The sequence below is a fragment of the Podarcis tiliguerta genome, assembly GCF_965153285.1.
Source record: "Podarcis tiliguerta genome assembly, chromosome: 10".
In the NCBI taxonomy this organism is placed as follows: Eukaryota; Metazoa; Chordata; class Lepidosauria; order Squamata; family Lacertidae; genus Podarcis; species Podarcis tiliguerta.
The window spans coordinates 29,430,389-29,436,753 of record NC_139543.1 but is presented as its reverse complement, the minus strand read 5'-3'; positions in this window follow the sequence as shown (position 1 = coordinate 29,436,753).

Sequence of the window (6,365 nt, the reverse complement as noted above, 5' to 3'; positions counted from 1 at the left end):
AGCTTCGAAAAAAGGGGAAAGCTGACCCAATCTCCAAGGGCGACGTTTTTATTCCTGACAGGATTCACACCTTGGCTTGGACGGAAATTCAAACACCTGCTGAGTTTCTGTGCCGCACCTGGTTTTTTAGAGAACTTTTCAGGTGTGTGACATTTTCTGCACACACACCCACCCCAAGTAGGAAACGGTCTTTATCTGATGGAATCAGATTCTGCGTTTACTTTCTGTGGCACAGCCAGAAGTTTAACAGTTTACAGCGCACCTCCGTTTATTTTCCACACCTGTTGAATTTCTGCCTGCTGCCAACTTTGAAAGGCACGAGACTTCCCAGTGGAAGCCCTGCGGACTTCAGCCAGTTTCACCCTCGTATATAACCATTGCTTCAAGTATCAAACATGGATCCTCCTGGCGCTGCGATCCTGTACATGCCCACCCGAAAGTGCGCTTGCTGGGCTCCTTTGGCAGGAAGGGCGAGATACAGATTTAAATATTGCTCCGTGTTTGGATACAGCCGTCAGTATATTTGCACACACAGTGTGCAACTGTGCTGGGAATCCTATGAAAGCTTCCATCGCCCAGGTAGCAATCCGCATTTGCTTGGCTTGAGGAAGTCTAATCAGAACAAGGAAGCGATAGGTTTTTGAAGCTTCGGTGTTTTTGTTTTACCCCTTTGGTCCCCGCCGGCCGGAACTGACGCGTGCGCACTAGACTGTGGCCTAGACCCGCCCGTCACCCTGGAAGCGCCGCTCTGCCCGCCAGGGAGGGAGGCGGGTTGTGTGGGCTTCCTAAATTCAAGATCTCTCTCTCTCTCTCTGGGACAGAGAGACTGCAAACTCCCATCACGACCCCAAAGTACAAGCATTAGGCGTGTCATGTAAAAGCACACAATGTTACGCGCACACACACACAAACACACGTGTGTCTTCCTTATTAGGGACATTTTTGTTCCATGTGGCTGGAATAGCAACTTAATAAGCAAACACTCCCTTCCTGTACAAAGGGCACGAAGTCCAAACGGAGAGAGGCTGTAATTCAGTTTTGGGGCCACCCTACACGTGTAGGGGGAACCCTAACGTCCTGAACTGAAGAGCTCTCTCTGTGTTCTTTAAAGGAACAGCTGTAAAAGACTTTTAGCAGCTTCATATCCTGCATCCATCCTGTAAGAGCTTTTGCAGTGGGATGCCCGGCTCAAAACGTTATTTACGTGACCATAATGCAGCCAGATCCAAAAAAAACCCTCCAAAAATGTGTTTGCTTCAAGATGCTATTTGTTCTCACCACAGTGGCTGATGCTACCAGCTCCTTTACCATGACCACATAGCAAGTGTGCATTTAACTACTCGGTCATCTCCTAAAAGTGCAATAAAATACTCCTTAGGGCTTGACATGATAATACAAAATTGAGTTCCTCCAGTTCACCTGAGATAATTTCCAGTCATTTTGTATGGGTTCCATGTCCTACTTCCAAGTGGTGAACTTTGCCACATTCCTTTTAATAATGAACATTATTCCTAGCGAATGCCGATAGGATGTTGGAACCAAATTCAGAAATGGAGGTATCCACGTGCTCAGAGACTGTGACCGTTTTTTAAAAAAGAGAGGGCGGGGAATAAGACATTTGGATAAAGCAGGTTAAAAATAAGAAGGACTGCTGTGTCTCTGTCCAACCCTATGTTATTACTTACAAGGAGGCTTTTTAGTTTACTCATGAGTAACACTGTAGATGGAAAATGATGGATGGAATGGATCCTGATGGGAGGGACAAAGACTGCATTCCATAGCCCATTTTTAAGGCCTCTCTCCCATGCCAGTTGGAGGAGGAGGATGGGAAGCAAGCTTTGGTTAGCAAGAGAAAATATAAATTATGCACCACATTTATTTTACATAACATGCAGCAGCCACCAAAGTTAGCTTCTTACCCCACTCAGCCCAGATATTTAATCTAATTTATTTGTTTGTTTCCTTGTTTAGGTTATGCACAGCACCCAAGAATCAACACTCTTGTCAAGAAGCAAGTCATTCAGTTCCATGATGCTGTTGTGAATAGTCCTCTTTTATGCAGTGATCGGAGATTACTCCATGTCTGCAAAGCTTTCTGTTTTCCTGATCTGAGAAAGAGCAGCCACAAGAAGGAATAAGAATAGGATGCATTGTTTATAAATCTATATTAGCTACTAGGTCTCAGAATATCTCCTGAAGGTATATGAGGCTTCCACCTTGCTAGAGCTAAGCAGGTCTGGGTTTGGGCATTTGTGTGCTGCTTTGAAAATGCTAATAACAGATATTGGGCTGTCACTGTTTGCAGAAATCTTAGCTCAGCATAGGAGCTTTCATTCAGGAACTGATCCATCCATCAGTTAAATCCACAGATTTGCATATGAATAAAATACATTTGAGAGAAATGTTTGCTTTTTTCTAAGAGGGTGTCTGTCACAGTTCTGGGAAGTTCTTGAATTGTATGTATATATACTAACCATGATCTCCAATGAGTTTGGCTAATGTCACCCAAATGGGAGGTGTTAAGAGGGAGGTGCTAGCAGCCTTAAGGAGACTTCAAGATCTGCAGAAAGTTGGGTGTGGAAATCTCAAGTAAAAAACCCTAAGGGAGCAAAGATTCTCCAGAACAGCAGACTCAGCACGCATGGAATGATGCTGACTCACTCTGCGTGTGTGCGTGTGTAATGGAGTAGCCTAAACAAAAGCACTGCACACAGCAGTGTTTTGCTGTAAGTCCCATTTCTAAAATAATTTACCTTTTTTATATATAAAACAAATTATGTGAAAATGCAGCTGGTGACATTTATTTGTTTGCTTGCTTGCTTTTATATCCTACCTTTCTCTCCAATTAGCTTGAGGTGGCATACATGGTTCTCCCCCCCCCCCCAATTTAATCCCTACAAAAACTTGGTGGGGTAGGTTAGACTAAGAGGCAGTGCCTGGCCCAAGGTCACCCAGTGAGCTTTGTGGTCAAGTGGGGATTATGAACCCTGGTCTCCCAGGTCCTAGTCAGACACTGTAACCACTAAACCACACTGGCTCTCAACAGGCATTAAGTTCAGAATAAACTTTGGCTTTGCAGCTAGCCCAGACACATGCATTTCATCCTTTCCTGGTGGGTGGGTGGTCAACATTCCTTGTCATACCACATCAATGGCTTAAGCAACAGTGTTTAGCCTTTTCATACCCCATGACCCACATGCATTTGGAGACCGACTCCTTAATTTGTTTACCATATACTTCTGTGGCTGTCATGCTGCTGTTCTAACCCACCTTAGGTCAAAGGGCAAGCCACCAAGCAGAGCATAGAGCAGCCTTCTCCAAGCCTTGATCCCCAGATGCCTTTGGACTTCAACTTCCATCATCCTGACCATTAGCCATGCTGCCAGTGTTGTCAGGAGCATAGTTCACCTACATTTGGGCTCAAGGTTGGGTAAGGCTAGCCTAGAGAACCTCTGTCATTAGCAGGGCTACCACATGGGAGCCCAGCCTCTGGCAGCAGCCGCAACATCCCTGTAAAGCAGTGGCACTGCAACCATAGCATAGGCAATCTGAGATTCAATGCCTACAGTGCCCCTCTTCATCACTTACATTCCTCCCAGCAGCTTGCAGACCACTTATAAAGGCCATCTCCAACTCCTCAAAAGATCCATCAACGGTGTCTCCGAAAAATTTTACACATCACTTGGGAAGACAGAAGAACCAACGCCAGTGTAGTGGAAGAAGCAAAGATAATCAGTGTCAAAAGAAATGATTCTTCAACATCAACTTTGTTGGACTGGTCATGTTGTTTGGATTCCTGATTATCGTCTTCCAATGCAACTACTCTATTCCAAACTTAAAAATGGAAAGCGTAATGCCGGTGGTCAACAAAGAGGTTGGAAGACTCTCTCAAGGCAAATCTAAAAAAATATAGTATTAACACCAACAACTGGGAAACACTGGCCTGCGAGCGCTCCAACTGAAGAACAACCAAAGGTGTCACGGGCTTTGAAGACGCTCAAACTCAGGACGAAAGGGAGAAACGTCCTGAGAGGAAGAAGGCACGCTTGGCAAACCCTCACCGTGAACAACTCCTGCCCGGAAAGCTATGTCCCCACTGTGGAAGGAATTGTGGATCCAGAACTGGCCTCCACAGTCACTTATGGACTCACTGTTAAAACTTTGTTCATGGAAGATAATCTTACTCAACTACGAGTGGTCGCCAAAGAAGAAGAAGACTCTCCTGCACTGGCACATAGCTGATGGAGGTGAGCGGGATGAGCAAGTGAAGGGGAAGATCACTTTTGGGAGGCAGTGAGGATTCCACAAGAGAGCCTATTGCAGAGGCTAAGAATATAAGAGAAGTCCTAATGGATCAGAGCAGACATCCATCTCAGCTCCACAGCAGCCAGTCACTTGTGGAGATCCTTCTTAATTGTTGGCAACCAGATACTCTGTGGCAGATATACTGCCCTGGGCAGAGCAATCTAAGCTGCAGGAAGCCAGTGTAACTCACGCCAGGGCAATTTATGCCCGTTTAACTTACCCCTGTTGCAAACTCCTTTCAGGAGTGTGGCTGCTGCCAGCTAATTCAGCCCCACCCAGCCTTTTGGAGGGAAAGCAAGCCTTTAAAATGGAGTTTGACTTACATCTGCCTTTTTGTAACTTCTACTGGGTTGCTAGGTCACATGACGCAACGGAGCAGAGTTTGCAACAGGTGGATGTCTCCCTCTGCCCGACTGAGCTTAGACTCAGCCAGCAATCCAGTCTATTCCAAACTCAGTTCATCCTGGCAGATCTGGGGCTTGGCTGGCTCCCTACATGTGGAAACCCCATTCCATTTAGCCACCATCATGGCATTTGATAACCCTGTCTAGAATACGGCTCTAACTTGAAGTTCCCCATAGCACGTTTTTCAGAAACAGCTACAAACCCTCCCTCAGCCCAGGGTGACTTGCATTCTTTGCTTGTAGCCCTACACCGTAAACCCCAACACCCTGAAAAGAAGAGAAATGTTGAGCAGAGAGAGCGGTTGCAAAATACAAGCCAGAAATCCGCCCCCCACCCCAGCTTGTTGAGAGAGAACAGAAGCCTCCTATGTCCACAGCAGCCGGCTCTCCTCCTGGCTTGGAAGCCAGCCAGGTGGTTCCCCAGAGATCTGAAGACAGTTTGGGACTTGGGCTGAATGAAATCCCATCCCAAACCTTGCTTCAGAAACAGAAGGTTTTCCGTTCCGCTGCTGGAAATGGCTGTGCTTGACCGAAATATCTTCAAAGAGAAACTCCAGGGTGAAAAATGTGAAATTACAACTCAGTCATCAGATTCAGTTCTAGCAGCTATGATAATTGTTTCTTAACGGTAATTAACTTAGTGTTAAGGTATTGCATTACCACCAATGATTACAATTGTGGATGGTCATTGGGCATAGATGTAAATTTTAATGTGTCACTTGACTGCATTGTTAGCATGAAAGCTGTCAACTGAGGATAACACTTTCTGTTCCTGAGGAGTGGTTTCTTGCAACATGGTAAATTATTATTTAAGATGCCATGAGATCCTTGGTTGTTTTTGCTGCAACAGACTAACAGAGCTGGTGCAACAACCAACTTTCCTATACACTTACCATGCTTAGCCATTTCCTCACAAGGGGGCGCCAATGTACCACCTTATGGTATAGTAGAGCAGGGTTTCCCAAATTTGGGTCTCCAGCTGTATTTGGACTACAATTCCCATCATTCCTGATGCTGGTCCTGCTAGCTAGAGATGGTGGAAGTTGTGGTCCAAAAACAGTTGGAGACCCTGCAGAGGACAAACACACAAAGGACTCAGCTATACAGCTGCATATACTGTATAATGTTATAAGTGTGTTTTAAGTGCATTATACAAATGTCACACTAGATGGCGATGGTGAGCTGATGGCAAATTAGATATATTTTTCAAAACTTTTTTTTTTTTTTTTAAAGCATTTTCACAAGTCAACCGATGCTGTTAGTTTGTCCCTGAATCTTAGGAACCTTATGCTGTTTGCGCGGACCCATTAAAAATCAACATGGTGAGTGAATTGAACTATCAGGCCCAGTCAAGGAAATGATCGCAGCAGTGTCTCTCATTTCTCTATCCACTTCTAACTGGTCACGATGCCTAGCAAGCAAAGTCTTGAAGTTTTGAAGGACAGCAGACATTGGTGAACCAAGAAACTAAATTCAGTCTCCCTTCCCACCTTTTTCGTTTTCATTTTTTCCCTCAGAGGCGGCATATTTTCTCAAGGCCTTTTTAGTTGCTCCAGGGAAAGCAGAGGGCCTCTGTTTGGCCTATCGGTCGGATTAAGCCCAGAAGGCAAACCAGGGTTAGGACAACCCAGGGGGAAGGAAGGAGTCAATTCAGAA